This window comes from Hypanus sabinus, unplaced genomic scaffold, assembly GCF_030144855.1.
Source record: "Hypanus sabinus isolate sHypSab1 unplaced genomic scaffold, sHypSab1.hap1 scaffold_560, whole genome shotgun sequence".
Taxonomy (NCBI): domain Eukaryota; kingdom Metazoa; phylum Chordata; class Chondrichthyes; order Myliobatiformes; family Dasyatidae; genus Hypanus; species Hypanus sabinus.
The window spans coordinates 126,813-152,972 of record NW_026781421.1 but is presented as its reverse complement, the minus strand read 5'-3'; positions in this window follow the sequence as shown (position 1 = coordinate 152,972).

The window sequence follows — 26,160 nt, the reverse complement described above, 5'->3', positions numbered from 1 at the left end:
GGAAGAGAACATTGTCCACCCACAATGAGAGGAAGCGACAGATCCGGATCTCACTGCCTTGACTGAATGGGTGAAAGGTGAAGCTACACGTACATGTAGAGCAGTGACCCGCTGATGCTGCAGATCTGCAGAGAAACGTGAACAGGAAACGGGATCAGGTGACGGGTGGAGAGTCTCACACCTGAACCAGTGTCTCTGCTCCTCACACTTCACACGCTGCCCGACCCATCTGTTGCATTCCTCACATTATTCCATACTTACACCAGATACATGTTTAGTTTTTCTCTCCATATCTTCCCTGTCCCTTTCCCTCCAACCCCAGGTCACAGAGTCTTGGGCTCAATTCCCATCCCAATACAACACACAATTCAGACGCAAACAGGAAATGTTCAGTGTTCATTTAAATCAGTCTATGTTTATAAACACTAATTTCTATTCATATTCCTCCGGCCTCACTGGACAGGAACACTGAAACATCAAGTGAGAGACAACAAGAGGAGGCCATTCAGCCCCTCTAACCATCAATAAAATGGCGGCTGCTCTCTCATCTCACATGTTTCTGCACGATGCACATTTCCTCGATCCCTTCGGTCTCCACATTTCTGCCGGCCTCTGTTTTATGTGAGGACGATCACAGAGTCTTCACTGCCCACTGTGGTGTGTTTTTAGGGATATTCCCCACCCTCAGAGTGGAGACATTTCCCCTCATCTCAGTCCGGAACAGTCCATCCCCTTTTTCATAGACTGGGATCCCTGGTTCAACTGGTAATGATGTTGTGCATATCAATGTGTTCACCTCTCAGTCCTAAATGAAAGGGTTATCGCATTTGATCTTTCTCCATATGATGACCTCACCACTCCAGGGATCAGTCTGGTGAATCTTCATTGCACTCTCTATAACAAATACTCTCTAACCTCTTTGTTAATCCTCTACGGAATTATTTTCCATCTTCTGCAGCCCCGTGTTGCCCCAACCACTCAACTCCCACCCCTGTCACTATTTCCACCTTCCCACCTCGCCCCTCACCTGAATCCACCTCTCACTCCCCAGCTCTTGCCCCAGCCCCATCCCTCACCTCCTTTCTCTGACTATTTCCCAACCACTCTCAGTCCAGAGCGAGGGTCTCGGCCGGAAATGTTGACGGTCCATTTCCCTCCACAGATGCTGCCCGACCCACTGAGTTCCTCCGGCAGTTTCTTCTTTGGTCTGTATAACCCGTGTTAGTATGGGGAGCGGGATTTTACACCATATTCCAGGTACAGTCTCAACAAAACCCAAATAACTGTCACTTTGCGCAGACCATTGGCTCCAATTGCAGGGCAACTGTGTGCCGGTGTTTGCCCCCCAATGTGGTGAATCCGTCTGCTCGCCACCACCGTGGGTTCAGTCATTTCCACAGATGAGCCCCTCCTGTCCCCACCGGGACAAACATCCTGTCCGCCCCCCTCACACCATCTTCATCCTTTCAGTAAAATCATCCTCCTCTCTCCCGGAATCGCCGATGGGCCGAGCGGTCTCCTCCTACCTCTCAGTGATACATCAGACTCCGGCCTCAGGAGATGCTTCACAAACGCCCCAACTTCCCTTGGACGGAAATGGAAATAAATCAGAAAGCGGACATTTACTTTGGGATTTGTTCCGCCCTGACGGGAGATTGACACTTTAGTGGGAAAGTTTCCGCGAGGCAATGTCCACTTGGCTTGTCTGCCTCCATTACTGGTTGTAACCAGTGATTGACATTGCTTCGCATCAACGGGAGTAGCGCAGCCCCTGAAGCTTTGGTTTACAGCGGTGGGGGTGGGGACGGTCACGCGATTGGTGGCTCAGCCGTTAAACCGATAAAGCTCGAGCTCACCAGCGGGTGGGTGATGTAAGACACCACGCACGCGAGGGCAGGTCCTGGTGTGGGCAGCCCATGTGTGACGTCAGGCGCGTGAATTCGCGTGTGTGACGTCACCTGTGTGGGAGCGCTTGTAATTAAAACACCTGAATGGACGTTTCTGATCATTCCAGTGGGACAACAACATTAATCTCGGGTTTCATCACTGAATCCAGTGTTGTGAGATGTAAAGTCCCCTGATATGTGTCCGGCTGTGCCGTGTTGTTGGTGGAGTGGGCAGCGTGGTGTTTGTCTCGATTCGGGTCACAACACCAGAATTGCCAGCGGGGTCCACACACAGTGTATTAGTCAACAGAAAACCTCTCGTCCCTGCAGTCTTTGTCTCCTGGTAAACTCAACACCCTGACACTGTGGACCATAAACACCCCTTCCTCTCAGAGTCAGGGAATCATTCAGAGAGCTGATCGCTGGGAGGAATTATATTTATTGGTCATTAAAGTTCGCCCAGATTCGTTTGGACGGATTTGATGTGGAGTTCGGGGTGTCACAGTGAAAGGGCCGGACGGCCGATCTCTCTCCGTTGTACAAACATCTTTCCAGGTGAGGCGACACTTCACCTGTGAATCTTCCGGGGACGCCCGTTGTGTCCGCTGCTCCCGATGCGGCCGCCTCTACACTGGTGACACCAGCTCCTCCGCAGTTGTGCGGGGTAGGGTTGTTTTTTTGGGGGGCGGATCGATGTTATTGTTCCGTTTTGTGCGGGAGGGGTGGGTTTTGGGGGTTGATGATCGGGATGCCGTTCTTGTTGATGTGGGGGGTGGGGTGGGAGTTTGATTTTTCTCCCTGAAAGACTTTCATGCTCTTTCGTTGTTTTGTGGTTCTCTGGAGAAAAATAAAACGCGAGTTGTTTATGGATACCTGCTTTGATAATAAACTGACCTTTGAACTATCCGCTCCCGGCGGGACTTCCCAGTGTCCAAACATTTTCATTCTCATTCCCATTCCCATTCCCGTTCCGACGTGTCAACCCATTGCCTCCTCTTGTGCCAAGTTAAGGCCACCCTCAGGGTCCAGGATCTGCACCTTATATTCCGTCTGGGTAGCTCCTCCCCCTAACCTGATGGCATGAATATCAATTTCTCCTTCCAGTGAACACTCCCCCTCTTCCTCTCTGATTTTTCACGTCCTCTCACGTGCTTATCACTTCCCTCTGGATTCTATTTTCTTCAGCTCTTGAGCTTTCCCATCCACCTGGCTTCAACCTATCACCATCCCGGCAGGCATTTTCTCGCCCGCCCCGATTTTATTTAGATATTTCCCCCATTCCATCTCAATCTTGAAGGAGGGTTCAGCTGGAAACGTCGACTGTCGACCCTTTTCGATCGATGCTGCCGGGTCTGCTGAGTTCCACCAGCCTTTTGTTTGTGCTGAGCTGGATTTCCTGCATGTGCAGACTTTGTCACGTTTGTGATTTGCCGCTCCGTTGTCCCACACGCCTCCGAGCACTGGGGGCGCTGTATGGACCTCCGACCACTGGTGGCCATGTGTACCTCCGACCGCTGGTGGTGCTGCGGAGAACATCCTGATAAACGCATGCGCACTGCCGAAAGCAGCTGTCGTTGGGGTGAGTGGAGTTTGATCCCGGCGGGTTTGTGTAAATCCGGGCCGGTTGCATTGGGAAAGGGCCGGGCCCGAGCTCTGCTGGACGGCTGGAGCAGGGGTGCAGTGCCAGTCTTTTAGCTGTCAGAGCTGTACGAGGGGTAATTGATAAGTTCGTGGCCTAATGTAATACAGCTCTTGGTACCTGCACTCTTTGAGTCATTTTGCAGAAAGTTTGAAGTTAATCAGTTTTGTGCTGTTTCCGTTGCAGATAACTGAAAATTGCTAGGTTTTGTAAAATTGACTCCTTTCATCTTAGGCCATGAACTTATCAGTCACCCCTAGTATGTCACACCCAATTTGTGTACCTGCTCCTTTCGTGTATTGGGCAACTTCCTTGTCCCATTCATTTGATGAGCAGGTACCCAAATTGGGGGTGTGTATATGTGTATATATATGTGTGTGTGTGTGCGTGTGGAAAGCTGCCGGAGCTGTACGAGGGATGATTGATAAGTTTATGGCCTATGTTAGGAGGTCTAGTTATACAGATCTCGGTACATGTATGTGATGTTCAACTATTTGAGTGATTATGAAAGTTTGAAATTAATCACTTTTGCCATATTTCTGTTTCAGATAATTGAAAATTGCAAGGTTTTCTAAAATCGACTCGTTCCACCTTAGGCCACGAACCTGTCAGTCACCCCTCTATGTCACACCCAATTTGTGTACCTGCTCATTTCATATACTGGGCAACTTCCCTGTCCCATTCATGTGATGAGCAGTTACACAAATTGGGGGGGGGGGTGCTTGTGTGTGTGTGTGTGTGTGTGTGTATATGAATTGAGCTTTTTATAATGTCAAACTCTAAACCAAGGTGAAAGAAATATATATGATTTCCAGAGCTCCACAGAAATACAGTGATAAATAAAACATTAACATGCTTATAACCAATCACTGCATTTCAGTATGTAACTGGTACAATAAAGCATATAACACTTAATTTAATAATAATACAAATATTGCACAGTTGCATTCACTAATTATCATAAAATATAATGATCAACCAAGTGAAATAAGGTTGTTTGCTTAGAAGCCATAAGGTTGTTAGTGAGAAAAATTTACTTTTGTATTAGTGAGTAATCCACGGACCACCACAGTCACAGCTCCAGGAGTTCACCAAAAGCTATCAAATATCTTATCTTAATGTTATTGGTAGTATTTTCCTCACCAGCCACCAACCCCTCTCCCTAACCCCAGTTTCCTTAAAATTCCCTCTATTTAATATGCGGCCGCTGTTAAATTCCCTGCTTGTTTATTTTTTTACTTATTTTCTAACGGAAGTGCTGGAGTGGTGCTCCGGTGAGGTCCGGAGGTGCTCTGCACCCCTGTTTAGATCCAAGTAAACTGGACCCGGGGATCAAGCTGCCCCGGTTTATGAGGTGTTGAGCGAGTATTTCTGGTCTGGGATCTAGTGTTTTTTACAGAGGTGCTGGAGTGGTGCTCCGGTGAGCTCCGGAAGTGCTCTGCACCCCTGTTTAGATCCAAGTAAAATGGACCCAGAGATCAAGCTGCCCGGGTTCATGAGGTGTTGAGTGAGTATTTCTGGTCTGGGATCAAATGTTTGCTTCTGGAGTTCCTTTGGAAGCAATGCTGCTAATCTGAGGAGAGAATGAGTTTGTATTCCATCCCTCACAAGGACAGGCTGTGAGTAAATGAGCTGTTCTGTGTTTGAACCAGTAGAAATAGACCTGGGGGGTTCAGTGTTCGAACTGTGTTTGGGAATTCCTCCTCGCTGTTACCTGTCTGTCAGACAGTAGGAATCAAACAGGAACTCATGTTGCTGGAAATCTGCACTAAAAATGAAAAGTTCTGAATCCATTCTGACAAAAGATTGTGAACCTGAATCGTTAAATTTGTTGCTCTCCCCACAGCAGTTCCTTACCTTTTGAGCGATTCTGGTGATTCCGGTTTCTTTTAATTCCATTCACTCGGGAATGGTTTAAATTTCCTGATGGTCTGTTATACTTGGGAATGTGTTCAGTGCAGTTGTTACTAACAAGATTCACCTGAATAATCTCAGGGATGATCGGCTTTATGTTTGAGGAGCATTTGATGGTTGTGGACCTGTGCTCAATGGGGTTCAGAGGAACGGTGGGGTTGGTGGAGGGATGTATGGTTAAGTAAACCTACCGAATGCTGGAAAGCCTGGATACAGTGGACATGGAGAGGATGTTTCCATTAGACAGAGAATCTGTGCCCTGACAGCACAGGCTCAGAATAAAGATGCTTACCTTTAAAATTGAGTTGAGAAAAATTTCTTCATCCAAAAGATGAGTGAACTGTGGAATTTGTTGCTGCAGAGGTTGGTTGAGGCTGCCATTTGGGTATATTTATGGCAGAGATTAATATACTCATGATTGCTAAGTAGCTTCAGGGTTACAGCAGGAAGTCAGGGATATGGTGTTGGAATAAATCTCAGCCATGGTTGAGTGGTGGAGCAGATTTGATGGATGGAATCACCTAATTCTGTTCCTGCATCTTACATCTTACCATGACAGAACGATGACTCCTTCCTATCCCACATCAGGTTTTGTGACGTGTCAGGGACAATTAGAGATTTGTTCACTGAGTTCATTATATTTGTCTTCAATATTTAGATTTCAGTGAGCAGAAATATTTTGTTGTCCTTTGTATTGTTAACATGCTTCATTATCTTTCATGTTAATGTTAGACCTGCGGTGAGAGATTTATTGGAAGAAAAACCCACAACTGGAAGCAAACCACGACTGAAGATGAGGGAACAGCAGCAAGTGAACCAGCCCGAGGACTGAGAGCACTGACTGGAGAGAAACCCTTCTGACTCAGGATTTCCATTGATTCAGTCAGGAGCAAGTCTGGTGAGTCTCATTTACTCAAACACTGGTCCTTTAGACATTACATACTTATAAAAGGAAGGTAGGGAATAGTTGGAGTGAGCTGAATGTGACCAGAAATACTATCAGACCAGTTGCAATCATTCCAGGTCTGGTAATGTGCTATCAGTATCCCAGCTCTTTAAAGTCTCTCACATTCCCTCAGTGTTTGCTCATTTGAAGAACTTGTATCTTCTGAAGTAGCTTTTGGTCGGTTCTGAGTGTGGGGAGGGAAAGAGGGGTGTTTATATTTACTATCCTGCAAAAGGAGGTAATTGTTTGCAATTACCTGCTGCAGACTCACTACCCATACCCTGTACATTCTCAACCAGATTATTGACATAGATGACAAGTAGCAATGGGTGTCACCCTGGGGAGCTCCAGGAGGCACGGGCCTTGACTCCAATAAACAGCCTCCCATCATCACCATCTGCTTCCTACCATCGAGCTGTTCCCAGACTCTGGGCTCTGTGACAAACACAATGTTAGTAGAAAGATTAGACTGTGAGTAATATAAAGAGATATTTGTTGCTTCCTGAAAGCTGTCTGATGCAATGGACCTGATCCTCCTTTGCTCACAACATGATCTGCCCTAGGACTCTTCCTCCCGGGTCACACTGTGTCCGATAACCCACATCCCCAACCTCCCTCCACCCTGCCAGTAACCCCACAACTTTCCCACCATTTACCCCACACCCACACACGTAAACAGATCCTCGTTACCGACATCCACTCTCACTGCTTGGGGAACCAGAACTAACTGATCCTACATTCCTGGCCCAGACTGTCCAGCCGTCTGGGTGGGTCCCGGCCCTTTCCCACTGCAATCGCCTTTCGATTTATACAAACTTGAAATCAGATCCTTCCTCATCGCTGCCCAACCAGGCTCAGAACTTGTTAAGGAGCCTCATGTGTGGCACCTTGTCAAAGGTCTGAAAATCCAAGTACACAACATCAACCAATTCTCCTTTGTCTACTCTGCTTATTATTTCTCAAAGCATTCCAACAAATTCATCAGGCAAGATTTTCCCTTGCAGAAACAATGTTCAGTCCAGCCTATTTTATCTTGTGCCTCCAAGTCTCCCAAACTCACATCCTTAACAATCGACTCCAACATCTTTCATACCACTCTCAGACTAAGTAGCCTATTGTTTCCTTTCTTCTGCCTCTCTCCCTTCTTGAAGAGTGGAGTGACATTTCTGAAATCTTTATGGGTTGAGCTAAGAAATCGCAGGGGTAAAAGGACCATGATGGCAGTTATCTACAGGCCTCTAAACAGCTGCAGTGATGTGGACTGCAAATTACAACAGGAAATCGGCTGTACCGGATTGGGTATTGTGTAATGAACCAGAGGTGATTTGAGAGATGGAAGTGAAGGTAGTGATAACAACATGATTGAGTTCACTGTGAAATTTGAGAAAGAGAAGCCAAAATCCGATGTGTCGGTATTTCAGTGGAGTAAAGGAAATTACAGTGGCATTGGACAGGAACTGGCCAAGGTTGACTGGAAAGAGACACTAGCGGGAAGGACGGCAGAGTAGCAGTGGCGGGAGTTTATGCGAGAAGTGAGGAAGGTGCAAGACAGATATTTTGCAAAGAAGAAGACATTTTTGAATGGAAAAAGGATGCGTCAGTGGCTGACAAGAGAAGTCAAAGCCAAAGTAAAAGCAAAGCAGAGGGCATATGGTTATGGGGTTCTGCTTCTACAACATTATACAAAACATGGCCAAAGGCACTGTAGGACACAGACAATAATCAAAATTAATACAATCAGACTTCCGAAATGCAAAAACAACCTCCAGAAGCCCTCGAATATGTTGAAGGGCCAGGGCCACCCCCCTGCCTTACTGGTCCCAAAATTATGTAGCTTACTGCCAACATCTTGAATTTTCTGAATCTCTTGGGTTATGTGTTTAGACAAGTCAGTAATATTGGAAGATCTATCATGGATTTAAGAACAGCATTCATTACCTGTGATAGCACAGGTCCCTCCTTTTTCTGCTAATATAAAGTCATGGACCACCCGATTCTGTCGCACTGTTTGGCGAATTTGGGTGTGGTTCCATGCCGCTGCCCTGTTCTTTCTCCCGGCAGCCAGGGGTAGGCCCTATTTCCACAAAGCCAATAAGCTCCATTTAGTGGTTCAGGGGTATCATTAGTTTGACTCTTGGTACAGTTACTACTTCCCACTTGATAGGGTGAACTCTCATTCTGGTTACACCAGCAAGTTGTACTAGTGTTACGTATTCAGGCAACAATAAATACATGAGTTCGGCAAGGGTTTCTTATAACAAACAACTCGTTTATTAAGCACAGAAAACAAACCCCCCCAAAAGTAAACAAACACTACCGTAACCGGAAACAGCTGCTGTGCGGCAGCCCAAACAGTTCTTAAAGTGATATTGCAAAAACAGTTCTTTAAAGTGGTATTGCCAAAAGTTCGATATGCTCACAGTCCATTTAAAAGGAGAGACTTTATAAGACGATTTAAATTCTCTTTCACGTCGTTTGGCTTCGATCCCCGACGTCGAACTTCCCATGAAGAATTTACGAAACGAAACGGCTTAAAGGCACTGACCTTTCCTTCTTCACTACCTTCAATCCTTTCTGGTAAAACCCAGGGATTAACACGAAGATAGTCAACAAAATCCTTCCGTATAAGGATCAAACAAACGTTGAAACCCGTTTCACCGTAGAAAGCGATTCTCCTCGACCTTTAACTCTCGAACTTCGATCTTCACTCTCCACTGTCTCTAGCAGAATCATAAAGAACCTGTTGGCAATGACCTTTTAAACTTTAGGCATTAGATAAAAGCTTCATCCTTCAACTAAACTGCGTCATCACCTAAAACACGCAGTGGCATGAAGTCAACTTGGCAAATTCAGCCACGAACTGCCCCTCCTCACAGGGTGGGGTCTTCCTTTTATAACCTGTAAAAAAAAACCTGTCACATGATCTCTACTGGCGGGAAAATTATGTCATTCCACCATCACAAGACCATACCTCAAGTCCAGTATAGCTTAAACCCCAGTCATGTGACAAGGGTACCACTGTCATGTGTCTCGAGCACTTAACACTAGCCACTGCTGGAGACGTAACTCCTACCCCCGGCCATAGCTTGGAGGGGTCTTGTGGAGGAGGTCTACGACTCCAACACTCAAAGCAACACCATCCCCAGTCTCGCCTTCCAGACATGGATATGGTGCAATTGACAATGCTACCATTACGGCTATCAGAAAACACCAGAACTGTATTGACTGCGCTAGTATTCAGGGGCACCACTGACATAGTCTTACCCTGTTGGAGAATTCTGGCACATTCCCAACATGCTCCCCGCTCAACTTGCTTACCATAGGTGTGGTAGAGGGACAGGAAACTGTTAAACTGGGGGCCTCCCAAGACAGGGGCAGGTTCCCTTAGGGTCATTAAAATCAGCATTAACCAGTACATTATTCAGTCTTATCAGTTCTGCCAGTAACTTGTTTACAGTCCGTTCGATGTATCCGCCGGAGCTGCCCTTCCACCATCACTGCAGGAGGTGTTGTCAGTAGCACTTGGTACAGTCCTCTCCTCCTCGGTCCCAACTTCTTATCATCCCAGTTCTTGAGCAGGACAATTCTCTAGGCTGGATGGTGGAGTAGTCACCTGTAGTTTGGGGTTCATCCTCTCGATAGGCTTGTCGTACCTGTGAATGCAAGCTTTGGAGAGTGTTAGTTAATTTCCATAAGTATTTTCCCATCTCCTCCCCCAAGGTATGAATATCCAATGTTGCAGGTAAGCTCTCAGGGAGGAACGGCAGACAAGGTCGGGGTCCCCATGGGGTTCTCATGGGCTGCCCGTAGATAATTTCTGCCAGTGATAGCCCTGTCTAACTTGATGGCGTGATTCTCATCTGGAATAGGACTAAGGGTAAAACCTTCAATCAGGTCAATCCAGTTTCTTGTGTAAGTTTTGCCAACTTATCTTTCAAAGTACCATTGGTTCGTTCCAATGTCGCTGCGTTCAGATGATGGGTGCAGTGGAACTGCTGTTTTATAGCAAGTTCTTTACAGATTTCCTCATTTATTTTGGCCCATTGTCCGAACTTATCATTTCTGAAAGTCCATAGTGTTACGTATTCAGGCAACAATATATATATGAGTTCAGCAAGGGATTATATAACAAACAAAACTTTTATTAAACACTGAAAACAAACCCCCCAAAAGTAAACAAACTTGATGAGTTTGTATCTCCTTAGGTAATCCAAAATAAGTGAAGAATTTTATAATTCTTATAATTTATATTTTTCAATTTGTCATTGTTTTAGCTTTTATATTGGTAAGTGGTACTAACTTAAGTGGCTAAGTGGTGTGGCTAAGTGGCTAAGTGGTACTGGCTAAGTGGCTTATATTGGCTAAGTGGTACTGCCTCTGGAAACCTAGACAAAGTACACATAATAGTCAACAAATACTGATAACCAGTTTTTGTCTTTGGTAATGGACCAACACAATCTATAATAACTTAAGAAAATGGTCCACCAAGTGCTGGAATAGGTTGTAATGGAGCTACTGGTGTAACCTGATTTGGTTTACCCACAATTTGACAAGTATGGCACATTTTGCAAAACATCGCCACATCTTTTCTTAGACCAGGCCAGTAAAAATGTTTTAAAATGTTGTCCACAGCTTTCCTTACCCCTTGATGTCCACCTAAAGGCACACTATGAGCTGAAGTCAAAATCTCATTTCAAAAATCTTTCGGTACAACTACCTGGTAAACAACATTCCAATCCTCACTTGCAGGAATTGTAGGCGATCTCCACTTCCTCATCAACCCCCCTTTTTCCAAGTAATATCCTAATGGCACCTTCTCAATTTCACTACCTAGTAAAGCCTGCTCTCTTACTTTTATAATCTCAGAGTCTCTATTCTGCTCTGCTATCATCTCCTTCCGAGACAGAGATAAATCTTCATAGTCAGACTTCCCCCAAGAATCTTGATCAATCAACGAAGATAAGGAAGTCTCTGACACATCCGCAAAACTCGAATCCTAAGTTGAACTGTCCTGAGTAACAACCTCATTTTGCACGTCAATCTTTTTAGCCATAGCTCTGGTCACAATACAGGAAGAATCTGTGTTGGAATTCAACTCTGGTTCCTCTGACTCCATTGTCAAATGCACTTCAGGAAAAACTTGTCCACCTGCCAAGTCATTACCTAACAATAAAGAAATACCCTTCACAGGTAAGCTATGCTGTAATCGTACTTTAACAAATCCTGTAACAAACCCTGACTTTAAATTTACTTTATGTAAATGTACAGGCATAAAATCACTCCCAACACCTCTTATGTAATTTACCTCACCAGTATCAGACTCTTTAAACTTAAACACATTGTCTAACATCAGTGATTGAGAAGCTCCAGTATCCCTAAGGATTCTTATTGGCACCAGAGTAGATCCTTCTTTCAAAGATACAAAAGCTTCAGTTATAAAATGATCATATCCCTTCCTAACTTGGTCAGCCTGTAACAAAACCTCATTTGTGTTTATCAAACCCTGTAACTTTACAGGTGCTTCAGTATGTTGCACACAAGCATCTGGAACTGCTTCCTTCTCTTTCTTTTTCAAGCTGAAACAGTTAGCTATGACATGGCCAGGCTTCTTACACTAGTTACAAATAAAACCAAACTGACTTTCTGGTGTTCCAGAAACAAACTGGTTTTCCTTCCTCCTTACCTTTCTCATTAACTTCTGATTTAATTTCTGATTTACCTTGAGTCTCCATGTTATTTTTCCTTTTAAAAATTAAGCCCTGAGGAAATTTATTCGTATGGATTAAAACATACTCATCAGCTAATCTAGTACAGTCTTGCAATTTATCAGTATCCCTCTCATTTAAGTAGGTCCTTACTTCAACGGGAATGCTTCTTTTAAATTCCTCCATTAAAAACAGCTCTCTCAATTTATCATAGTCCCCATTTACATTTATAGAAGAAACCCATCTCTCAAAACACATAGCTTTATCGTAGGCAAATTCCACATAGGTTTTATCCCCAGACTTTTTCAGAGTTCTGAATCTTTCCCTATAAGCTTCTGGGACTAATTCATATGCTTTTAGAATATGCATTTTCACAATATCATAATCAAGTTCTTGTGCAGCAGTTAAAGCTGTGTAAACTTGTTGTGCTTTGCCTTTAATTACACTCTGTAACAACACTGACCGTTTATCTTTCGGCCACTCTGACATCCGAGCAATAGTTTCAAAATGTTGAAAATATCTTTCCACTTCTGTTTCACTAAATGGAGGGACCAATTTAATTTCTTGACTAGCAACAAATGGTTTTCTAGAAGCAGAAGACTGTTTCCCAGACCTTAATTCCTCCATTGCATATGCAAAAGCTCTCTGCTTTTGTTCAGCCTCTAATTTACAACGCTCTAACATCATTTGTTCGATTTGTAACTGCATCTCCAGAGCACTTATTGGAAACGACTCTAAAATAGATACATCAAAAACACCCGAATCCACATAGTGTGACGCGATTTTTCTCTGTATGACAGCCATAGATGTAGTCGTCAAAATACTTTTAAGTTGCAATCTACGAGCTATCTCAGAGACCTCAGTTTTTTTTGCCTTCACTAAGAACCCCGCGACTGGCGAAACCAGAAACTCATCAATATTCATTGTTGCCGAATACCACTCACAAGCCAATCAAACAAAAGAATCTAGTATTCTCCTTTTCCAAAACACCGATTCAAAAGTTAGCAACCATCTAAACTCAAACGATCCAATTCGGACGCAGCCCCCATATTTATGTTACGTATTCAGGCAACAATAAATATATGAGTTAGGCAACGGATTATATAACAAACAACACTTTTATTAAACACTGTAAACAAACCCCCCAAAAGTAAACAAACACTAACGTAACCGGAAACAGCTGCTGTGCGGCAGCTTAAACAGTTCTTAAAGCGATGTTGCAAAAACAGTTCTTTAAAGTAGTATTGCCAAAAGTTCAGAAATGCTCACAGTCCAATTAAAAGGAGAGACTTTATAAGACGATTTAAATTCTCTTTCATGTTGTTCTGCTTCGATCCCCGACTTCAAACTTTTCCCACAAAGAGTTTACGAAATGAAACGGCTTAAAGGCACTGACCTTTCCTTTATCACAATCTTCTGCTATCTCGCAGAGATTAACACGAGAACAGTCAACGAATTCCTTCCAAATAAGGATTAAATAAGGTCGAACCTGTTTCACCGTCGAAATAGATTCTCCTCGATCTTTAACACCCGAACTCCGATCCTCACTCTCCACTGATTCTCAACTAGTAGTATTGTAAAGAAACAGCTGGCAATGACCTTTTAAACTTTAGGCATTAGATAAAAACTTCATCCTTCAACTAAACTGTGTCATCACATTAAATCACGCAGTGGCATGAAGTCAACTTGGCAAATCCAGCCACGAACTGCCCCTCCTCACAGGGTGGGGTCTTCCTTTTATAACCTGTTAATAAAAAAACCTGTCACATGATCTCTACTGGCGGGAAAATGACATCACTCTACCGTCACAAGACCATTACCTCCAGTATAGCTTCAACCCCAGTCACGTGACAAGGGTACCACTGTCATGGCACAAGTATATAACAATAGCGAGGAGTTATTTCTTTTAGCAATATGTTCACAACAGTCATAGTGGTATCATTAGTTGTAGGAACAGCTTCAATCCATCTGCTAAATGCATCTACTATCACTGAGCAACACCTATAACAATGTACTCAGGTGATTCTATAAACTGAAGTTACAAGCAAGGAAAAGGTCCACCAGGCAAGGGGGTAGTTCCCGAACCACAAGGCATCCCCTTTCCAGCATCTGTTTTTTTTTACAATTTAAGCATGCTTTGGCTGGTTTTTCAGCTGCTCTCTGGAAGTCAAGATTGTAAGAATGTATTAACCATTCCCTCCTTGCACAAGCGTGTACAATTATGTACATAATCTATCAAAATAGGTACGAACACAGAGGGAACACGGAGCTGTCCCGCAGGGGTCACCCATAAATTGGTCTGAGGTTCCAGGTGGAAACCCATTTGGGACCATAGTTTGCGCTCTCCTTCAGGGGGGTCCCCCTGTTAGTTACGTATTTCCCCCATGTCTGGCATACCCGTGCTTAGATTTTGACTAATAGGAGCTTGCTGGGTTCCCCAGGGGACTAAAAGTGTGGGATTCAAGGCTGTCTGTTTGGCCGCTGCATCAGCCCGAACATTACCCTGGAACATCTCATCAAACTCCCCAGTATGGGCTGCACGTTTAATAATAGTGAAAACTCGAGGTAGCTGTAGTTGTTTACAAAGGTAGCATTACTAATGGGGTGGCCAGAGGATGTCAGGAATCCCTAAAGCCCCGTAGTCAGTTCCTAACGGGAGTCCATGTAAAAGTCCACACTTCAGTCTGTTGCTAGGACACAGGCAGGAGTCAGAGCAAACAGCTCAGCCTTCTGGGCAGAGACAGCTGATTCAAAAGAGGCCTGCTCAATTACAATGGCATGCAAAAGCTTGGTTACCCCGGTCAAAATTTCTGTTACTGTTAAACGAGTAAAAGTTGAACTGATTTCCAAAAGACGTAAGTTAAAGATCACACATTTTAAGCAAGGAATTTTTTTTTTTAATTTCCATCTTTTAAGTTCCAAAATAACAAAAAAGGCAAAGGGCCTGAAGCAAAAGTTTGGGCACCCTGCATGGTCAACACCTAGTAACACCCCCTTTGGCAAGTATCACAGCTTGTAAATGCTTTTTGTAGCCAGCTAATGGTCTTTCAATTCTTGTTTGGGGGAGTTTCGCCCATTCTTCCTTGTAAAAGGCTTCTAGTTCTGTGAGACTCTTGAGCCATCTTGCATGCACTGCTCTTTTGAGGTCTATCCCCCGATTCTCAATGATGTTTAGGTTGGGGAACTGTGAGGGCCTTGGCAAAACCTTCAGCTTGCACCTCTTGAGGTCGTCCATTGTGGATTTTGAGTTATGTGTAGGATCATTATCCTGTTGTAGAAGCCATCCTCTTTTCATCTTTGGCTTTTTTACAGACAGTGTGATGTTTGCTTCCAGAATTTGCTGGTATTTAATTGAATAAATTCTTTCCTCTACCAGGAAATGTTCCCTGTGTCACTGGCTGCAACACAAGCTAAAAGCATGATCGATCCACCCCCGTGCTTAACAGTTGGAGAGGTATTCTTCTCATGAAATTCTGCACCCTTTTTTCCCCAAAGATATCTTTGCTCATTGCCATTAAAGAGTTCTATTTTAACTTCATCAGTCCACAGGACTTGTTTCCAAAATGCATCAGACTTGTTTAGATGTTCTTTGAAGCTTCTGAATTGAACTCTGGGCTCTTTGGCTTTCACCCAGGGCAAACCCAGACAGTGATATAGGGAAGCATCAGTTCTGTCTGTCGCCAAAGGAAATCCGGAACTTCAGGCAGTAATGCGCTGACCTCTTTTCCTTTAACCTCTCCAATCACCGTGACTGGGAACTTCTGTCCCTCGAGGGGTACATAATATTGGCTTTCCTCAGTTGAGCACCCTGGAGGGTCATAGATTCTGCAGACTTAGGTTTGCTTTGATGTACTTTAGTGATGTATGCAGGTTGCTGGAGAGCCCTTTCCAAGGGTTGAATAATCCGGTCTGTCTGTTCATTCTCATTATGGTTTCCCAACTGTAACTCCAGGTAGCTTTGGTATCTCAGTTCTGCCTTCCGTTTCCGCCCCTCATCAGCTGAGAGAATCATGCAGCAGAGCGAATAAATCTTGCGGAGTCGCATTATGCACTCAGCATCGAAGTCACTGTCCTCAAACAGGGTCGGTATGCCAGTCATATGTTTGGTATCCCTTGTTTCACTTATCAGTTAGAACTTCATACTGATGTTCCTATGTAGGCCGGCCTTGATTTGCTTACGTTGTTTTCCCTACTCTCGTTTTCGGTGCCCATCCACCCATTCATGCTCCACTTTCAGCCTCTCCCAACCTTTGGTGTTCCTTCTGCAGTGCATACCTCGATCCCTTTGTCACATGCATTATTCCTCAAACTTGCTAATAATGTACTGTTCCACTTTTCATCTGCCTTATCCTTCCATTCCCTTTTCAGTAATTTCCACTTCTTTCCACAGTTCTTTTTCCATATCAAATTTACTGCTTGTTCTCACGAGGTAATATCCCAGGCTCCCCCGCCGGTGGCCAGATTTTGTTCCCCAATTTCTTATTCAGTGCTGCACTCAACATTCGCAAATCTTTTCCCTTGTCTGGAAAACTCTCACACATATTGTGTTGGGCTGCTGTTGTCCCACCCATATCACTCGACTGCAATTGACCCATGTTCTTTACCCAGCACAAAGCCTTCTGTTCAATTAACAAGCAGATAAATTTACATGGCTGGCACCTCCTGTTAAATTGATAAATTTACCTGGGACCACCTCCTGCCCACTTACTAAAATTTACCCGGCCCATCTGCCTCCTCAGTAAAATTTTGCCCACCTTATACAAGTCTCCCAACAGATTCTTTCCCGATCCCGTCAAGGTATGCGATCAGCTTGGGCGAGGGACCGTACCTCGAAAGGAACTAACGGAGAATGACAAAATACCTATTGGGCGCCCGGTCAGTCTCCGCAGTCCCCAGAGTGGTCCAGCCACTTACTCAGCCCGTCTGCTTGGCACTCCCTATATTGGGATCCTGTTCGTGACACCAAATGTTAAAGTTGAATCTGAATAAAACATGAGAGACCAGCTATCATCACCACAGTTTATTGCGCATTCCCCTGTAGGAGTTGGAGTCCCAGTTGTCAAAGGGAAGGCACGTAAGCAGTCAGGTTACAGTCGTGTATTTATACATACTAAGCCCCATACATTACTATTTGCAAGATGTTATTTGAACTGGTATGCTCATCAAGTCTGTTGGTGCAAAACTTAATTACTTAGATAAGAGAGTTCATTAAATGAAGGTTTTAATTGCAGATGCACGTGCTGTTCTGTCCTTATCAGTTATTCCCTTTGCAAGGCCCTGACTTAGTTACAGACAGATGTTCATTCCTGTCCTTTTCAGTGAGTCCTCCTCCCTTTACTCAAATAAGGGTACAATGTATCAACTAACGAGGGTATAATGTATAATGTTATCAGCTCTCAGTGTGTCTCTCTGTAAGCCAGAGAGAAAATGGGAATGTGTCTGCCTTAGTTAACCGCTGAAGACAGAGTTCTCTTAAGTTCAAAAATTCCTATTCAGTCCCAATTATTCTTTTAGCCAGAGGTTACAAAGGATCAAAATGATTTTGTTATATATCCTCAATTCCTCAGGAGTGCTCAGGGGAAATACCCATGTTACCTGTAGTTATTGTGGCGATGTAGTAGTTGCTGGAGAATTTACAAGTGCGAAGAAGTGTAGTGATATTTGGAAATCTGACATTTTAAAGTGTAATTTAGCAAGCAAATCGCATATGGACAAAGTGCAAAAGCCCTGGTGAGAAAAGTTTTCAATACCCGTTACAAGTCTACTACATAGGTTGTGTGAGAGTGCAGATGAACTTGATCTAACTCAGAGATCAAAGTGTTTATGGACAATGCTTTGCAAGCTGTTAAAATGAATACCTCTCTACATGTGCACTGTGCACATGTTGTCACTGGGTTAAAAAAATGCACATTATGAGATTTATGTGTCCACTGGTCATTACAAGTTAGAGGGGACATTGGTGGGAAGGTGGGGAGTCCTCCAGTGTCCTTGATGCCCTCACCTACAAGATGTGCATCCTGCTGCAGCTTGTAACCATGCACTTTAAGGAGTTGGAACTTGAAATGGATGAATTCTGGATCATCCAGGAGTTAGAGGGGGTGATAGCTATGACATGAAGTGAGGTGAGTTATACCCAAGGTACAGGACACCAGAAACTGGGTGAAAGTGAGGAAAGGGATGAGGTTAAACATCCCTCACATAATACTCCTGTGACCATCCCACACAACAACAGGTGGACCACTTCAGAAACTGTTGGGGATTAGTAGCAGAGGAAAGTCAAAGGGGTGATATGGGATTCGTTAGTTAGGGGAACAGAACAAGAAGGAATGAATATCCTCGTGGTAAGGCTTTCTAATGATAGTGTGGGGGGAGGGGTGATGTGATTAAAGTAAGTTGTCGGGGGAACGGTAACCAGAATGACAGAACAGATAGTGGAGAGGGTTAATTGAATTGAATTTATTACATACATTCTGCATCTACATGAGTAGTAAAAATCTTCAATTTACGTCTCTGTCTAAATGTGTCATTTATAGTAATATATAACAAATAGTATGTAGATAGGGCAGTCAATATGACATAGAAATCAATTAATCAGTCTGATGTCCTGGTGGAAGACGTTCTCCCGGAGCCCGTTGGTCCTTTTATTGTGGTACCGTTTCCGGGATGGTAGCAGCAGGATCAGTTTGTGCTTGTGGTGAATTGGGTCCTCATTATCCTTCGGGCCCTTTTAACACACCTGACTCTGCAAATGTCCTGAATAGTGGGAAGTTCACATCTAGAGATGTGCTAGGCTATGCGCACCCCTCTCTGTAGGTTCTTGCAATTAAAGAAAGTGCAGTTGACCAGGCAGTCATTCAGCCAGTCAGGATGCTCTCATTTGTGTTCCTGTAGAAAGGTCTAAGGATTTGGGTCCCCATCCCAAACTTCAACCGTCTGAGGTGAAAGAGGTACTGTTGTATTTTTATCACAACACAGCTAGTATATACAGACCATGTCAGATCCTTGGTGACCCTCTCAACCCCAGATCCATTGATGCCAATAGGGGTTAGCCTGTCCCCATTCCTTTTGTCATCCACAATTAGCTCCTTTGGGTTTGTGACAATGATTGAGAGGTTGTTTTCTTGACACCAGTCAGATGTTGTTCAGACCAAAGACAGAGTCAGCAATCAAATGGTTGAGCATGGTGCGATGAATGTGCTGAGCTGTGTATATCACAATGCAAGAAGCATCGTAGGAAAGCCAGATGAGCTCAGGACAGGGAAATATGATATTGTAGCCATTACTGGGACTTGGTTACACCCAACAGTCTGAGAGATTTAGAGCAACAAATTTGTAGAGAGATCACAGACCATGCCAAGAAACAAAGGTTGATTCAGTTGGTGATTTTAACTTCCCAGATATTGACTGGGATTCCCATACTGTGAAAGGACTAGAAGGGGCAGAGTTTGTCAAATGTGCCCTTAATCAGGACGTAGAATTCCTGACGTAAATTGTGCAATAAGCTGTTAGGAAATGACCCAGGGCTGTTAACAGGAATTAGTGATCATAATGCCATGAAATTGAAAGTAAATATGGAAAAAGAGTTCTGGACCATGGGTTGAGAATCTAAACTGGGGAAAGGTCAATTTTGATGGTATCAGAAAGGATCTGACAAGTGTGGTTTGGGACAGCCTGTGTTCTGGCAAAGGAGTAGTTGTAAGTGGGAGGCCTTCAGAAGTGAAATTTTAAGGGTGTGGGGTTTTTATGTGCCTGTCAAAATAAAAGCTGAAAGGTAACTGGTGCAGGGAACCTTGGTTCTCAAGAGATATTGAGGCCCCGGATATTTTGTTCCTCTAAATGCCTCAGACTGTTGGGTGCTGCCAAGACTCATTAACGATGACTCATTAATCATCATTCCAATTCCTGAGCTCATCTGACATTTTTTTTAGTCGTCTTCTGTTGGTTCCTAAAAGCTTCCCAATAGTTTTTGCTCTTTTGTTTGCCTTCTGGTTGGCTTCTCATTTCAGCCATTGTTGTGTCCTCCTGCCTTTCCAATGCTTCCACTTCTTTCGTAAGTATCGATCATTCAACTCCCGAGTTGCTGCCAGAAACTTCAGCCATTGCTGTTCCATTGTCACTCCAACTTGTTTTCCCTTTGAAGCAAGTTAGCCCTGCTTCTCCATCACAGAAACATGGAAAAGTTCAGCACAGAAACAGGCTATTTGGCCCATATAGTCAATGCCAAAAAAACATTTAAGCTGTCTAATACATCTACCTGCACCGGGACCATTGCCCTCCATACCCCTACCATCCAGGCTCCCATCCAAACCTCTTTTAAATGGTGAAACCGAGCTCACATTCATCACTTGTGCTGGCATCGCATTCCATACTCTCGCAACCATTTCAGTGAAGGGCTTTTCCACATATTCCTGTCAAATTTTCACCTTCCCCACTGACCCATGAACTCTGGTTGTCATCCCACCCAACCTCAATGGAAAGAGCTGCTGGCATTTAACCTATCGTTTTCCTCATAGTTTTGTAGACTTCTAATAAATCCTCAAAGCAATGTATAATTTCCTTGTTTATGTTTAGAGACTTTTTTTAGGTGGATAAGATGATGAGGGGCATTGATCGTGTGGATAGTCAGAGGTTTCTTTCCCAGGGCTGAAATGGCTAACACAAGGGGGCATAGTTTTAAGGTGCTTTGAAGTAGATACCGAGGGGATGTCAGGGGTAAGTTTTTTTACACAGAAAATGGTGGGTGCGTAGAGAGTGTTTCAGTTCCTGTGGGACCAGGCAATGAGCACCGATGCGGCTCATTGGGAACAGGGAATAAAACCAATGGAGAGAGACAACTGAGCCAGATCACAGGTTGGAAATGGCAGAACTGCCCCTATGTTATAGATTCTGGAAGAGCATCAGAGAGTTTGATGGTCATTCCAGATACCAGCTCTGTGCCCAGTTAGAAGATGATTTCTCTCTCCAACTTGGATTGAACTTTACTGTAACAGTGTGATGTCAGCTCACACCTTGCCAACTCAAGTGATCTCATCTGAAATGTTGTCCCACACCCATTGATCGATTTTGTAAATCTTTTTACAGGTTAAATATGACAAGGAATTTGTCTATGGGAATCTCGAACACAACACGCCAGTTTTGCTGTCTCTGTCCAGATATTTAGGAAGAGGAGCAAGGGATTCACTCGATCATCAGAACAACTGGCGTGCCGGTCATTTTACACGGGGGGAATGCATTCATCTGCACAGACAGTGGGAACGGATTCACTCGGTCATTTCAACTGAAGGTACATCAGCAAGTTCACACCGGACAAGGCCATTCACCTGTTGTAAGTGTGAGAAGGGATCTAGTCAGTTATCCCACTGGGCAGAGGCTGGTCATTTGCTGAGTTTGTGGGGAATGAATCACTCGATCATCTAACCGAATGGCACACCAGTCAGTTCACACTAGAGAGAGGCCATTCACCTGCTCAGACTGTGGGAAGGGATTCACTTGCTCATCTAACCTGAAGGAACATCAGAGAGTTCACACTGGAGAGAGGCCGTTCACCTGCTCAGACTAAAGGAGTGTCTATTTTTATTAAATCCAGTATTTTGTTCATTCAAGAGGATACTAAGTCAGATTCTTTACTAGATTTTTAATTGTTAATGGAGTAATTTGTAACAGAAAAGCTGTTTTGGTCAATTTGTCCGGTCCTAACTTAGATGATTTTTTTAAAAATGTATTTACTTTACTGTCTCATTTAAATGAATATATGTAGATAATGGGCAGGGATTTTAACTGTTGTTTAAATCCTTTGATTGACATGAGCTCAACCAACCAGTAATTTCCAAATCACTCTGCATTACTTATTAATTCCTTTTTGACTGATTTTTGGATTGATTGAATTATGTAGATATTTACACCCCGATGATAGAGATTTTTTTTTTGTCGCATGTTTATAGAAAATTATTCAAGGATCGATTATATTATAGTTGACCTTTGCTTCTTGCCTAGTGTTAAGAATTGTGGATATGACACTATCGCTCTATCTGCTCATGCAGCTTTCAGTTTGTCTTTCGAATTTGATGATGCAATCCTTGCCCACCCACCTTGGCGCCTGTCTCAGACATCATTGCAGAATTCAGACTTTGTTAGCTTCATTGAAAACCAGGTAAAATATTTTTTTTCTTTTTAATGTTATATGGGGTACATCTAAATTAATCATATGGGATATATTTAAAGCATTTTAAGGTGGTCAGATCATTTCTTAATCTGCTAACCTGAAAAACCAGGATAAAGTAGAATTAATAAGATTTCAAAACAAGTTAAAGACTTGGATAATATTTATGCTATTTCCCCTAATATTGACTTATTTTAACAAAGGATGGAACTTCAATCACAATATAATTTATTATTAACTCATCCTATTGAAGGCTATTAGCTTCAGCTAAAACGTCAATTTTGTATGTTTTGAGATAAAAACAACAAACTGCTTGTATCTCAATAAAAAACGGTCTGAGCAAAACGGCAAATTTTGAAAATCTGTAGGAAAGATGGTACCCTGGCTTGGGAATATGAAGACATTGTTAAGATTTTTCAAGGTTTTTATAATGATCTTTATAAATCTAAATTTCCAGTCGATTCTTTTAAAATGATTTTTTTTTCTTATGGAAGATTGTTTTTCCTCGAATTTCAGTTAAGGATCAAAAAACTCTTGATGCCCAAATTACTGAAGCCAACATTCATAAAGCTAATTTTTCAATGACATCTGGTAAGGCCCCTGGACTTGATGGCTACCCTGTAGAATTATATAAAAAAAATGGAAAATTTCTCTCTTGGTATATGTAGGAAATGCTTAAGGACTCTTTTGTGAAAGGCAATTTAAACTTTACTTTTTATGACACTTCTAATGCTTTAATTCTTAAAAAGGATAAAAGTCATTCTGATCGTGCCTCATATCGACCTATTTCATTACTGAATGATGATGCTAAGATCCTGTCAAAGATAATGGCCAAGTGGTTGGAAAATTTTTGGGTAAAGTTATTTTTATAGATCAAACAGGCTTTAGAAACGGCCATTATTCCTTTTGAAATGTTCGGAGATTATTTAACATTATATACCCGTCTTCTTTTAAAACCCCACAACGTGTCGTCTCTCGATGCTGAAAAAGCATTTGATCAATTTGCATGGAAGTATTTGTTTAATGTTTTGGAGAAATTTGGTTTTGGTGTTAATGTAAAAAAATTGGATTAGAATGATATATAAAACTCCTATTGCCTCTGCTATTACTAATAATTGTAGATCTCTTTTTTCAGCTTTCACGGAGGACAAGACAAGGTTGTCTATTAAGTCCTTTGTTATTTAACTTAAAACTAGAATCCCTTGGTATCACTCTTCGTGAAGCTAAAGATATTCATGGGATTCTTGTGAATGAGATTTCTCTACGCTGACGATTTTCTGGTTTATATATCTAATCCCAAAGAATCTCCCTGCCTTGCTAAAATTATTTAATGAATTTGAAGATTTTTCAGGATATAAAATAAATTTTAATAAAAATGAACTGTTTCCTTTAAATTAATCTGTTTCCATATATGTAATACTCCATTCAACATTATGGATTCTTTTAGATATTTATGCGTTATAATCTGTTTAAAAAAAAAGGATCTTTACAAAGCTAATTGTGTTCCCTGAGTAGGTTCTATGAAGTATTTATTTAGTGGATGGAACCCACTTACATCTTCACTTGTTGGTCACATCCATATAGTCAAAATGATGATTTTACCAAAATTGTTATATTTATTTCAGAATATCCCTGTTTTTTTTTTTTTTTTTTTGATCTGATTGATTCTATTATCTCATCTTTTATTTGGAATGATAAAAGACCAAGAATTAGTAAACGTCACTTACAAAAATTGAAAAGGATGGAGGTCTTACTTCGCCTAACTTAAGAATGTATTCCTGGGCTGTTAATGTGCAATATATGTCCTTTTAGTTACACGGGGTTGACAAGAACAAATGGCCAGTTTGGGTAGATTTGGAATTGAAAGTTGTGAAACAGTTTTATTTAACCTCTTTATTGGGAGCTGCTTTACCTATACAATTAGCTAAAGTTGCTAATTTAAATTTATGCCCTTTGATTAAATATTCTTTACAAATTTGGCTCCAATTCCGTAATTATTTAATCTTAAAAAATTTAAACTTTCTAGTTTAATTTATTGAATTTTTTTAAGCATTCTTTGAGTGATCCAATTTTTTTACTTTGGCAAAATAAAGGCATTAATTCTTTTTTGAATCTATTTAAAGAAGATAGACCGATGTCTTTTGAACAATTAGTTGATAAATATTCTCATTATTACTCATTTTTACAATGCCTTAAAGTTAGACAGTTCTTACAAAAACATTTAACTAATTTTCCTTACATATTGAATGCCGGCTTGTTAGGTACTATTACGAGTATGAACCCACTGATGAAGGGTTCCATTGGAAGAATTCATAATTTACTATTACAATGGGATAAGTGTCCTTTATTTAAGATTAAACAAGATTGGAACTTAATTTGTCTTTAATGATGGAGGACTGGACACGGATTCTGAAGTTGGTTAACTCTTCTTTGATTTGTGCTAGTCATGCAGTGATTCAGTTTAAAGTTGTACTCATTACTATTTGACGAAGGAGAGATTGTCTAAAATATTTCCTAATTTTGACAGTTATTGTGATAGATGTAAAAGTGAGCCAGCTACACTGACACAGATGTTTTGGTCTTGTTCTACACTGAAACGGTTCTGGAAGTCAGTTTTTTTCTACAATTTCTAAAACGCTTAAAATTAATTTACGACCTAACAAATTAACTGTACTTTTTGGAATAATTCTTTAAAATATCCAAGCTATTTCTTTGTCTGACAAACATGTTATTGCCTTTGTTACAATGATAGTTAGGAGAGCCATTCTGTTAAAGTGGAAAGGTATGTCGGCTCTTACTCTGTTACAGTAGTTCTCTCAAGCGATGCTGCGTCTTAGTTTGGAGAAAATTAGAAGTCGAGCCTTTGAACCTGTGTTTGATTTTGATAAAAGAAGGATTTCATTTGCTCATTATTACCATTGAAGTTAATTGATAATTTTCTCCATGATCTAATTGTATTTTTTTTTCTTGCTGGCGGTTTGCTGGTTATCTTCAGAAGCTTTTTGCATGGCGCATGGCTCCGGGGTTGAACGCTTAATATGTTTTTTCCTCACTTTTCTTTGCTTTAGTGTTTTTCTTTTCTTTTCTTTTTTTGTGTCACCATATTTTTCAATCTTTAAAACAATGTTTTTTTTTTCCTTTACACATCTTAAGTGTTATTTACTTCGATGTACTCTTGTTATTTTGGACAATAATAATGAAAAGATTTGAATAGTTCAGACTCAGCAGAAAGCAGCTGACTGGGCAATCGAGGGCAGGTGACCAAGCAGTCTGATTGGGTAATCGTAAATTGAATAGCTCAACAAACAAATAAAAAGAGGGGTAGATCAAGTAGAGCGGCCAGTGAGTGCGTGGGGCCAGAGCAGCAGTGGAGCTTTGAGGCTTTGATTCGAGAGGTTTTGGTGAGCAGAGGCGGAGGACGAACTTGCTCCCAGTGGGTAAGGCTGGGTAAGGTTCTTTAATTAATTTAATTAACTTAGGAGTTGGTGATGGAGGTAGTAGGTAGGGCAGTCCAGTGCTCCGATTGTAGGATGTAGGAGTCAGGGACAACACAATTGCCTCTGATGACTATACCAGCATGGGAAGCATCCAGTTTCAGCTCTTGTCAAACCGAGTTAGGAAACTGGAGCTGGATGAACTTCGGATCATTCGTGAGGCAGAGGCAGTAATAGGAAGAAGTTTCAAGGAGACAGTCTCCCTTAAAAATCAGGAGACAGGTAACTAACTGGGTGACTGTCCGGGGAGGGAGGGGGAATAGACAGAGAGAGCAGAGCACCCCAGTGGCCGTTCCCATCAACAATAAATTTACTGTTTTGGATATTGTTCGTGGAGATGACCTACCAGGGACAAGTTGTACTGGTCGTGTCTCTGGCACAGTGACTGGCCCATTTGCTGAGAAAGGAAGGAGGGAA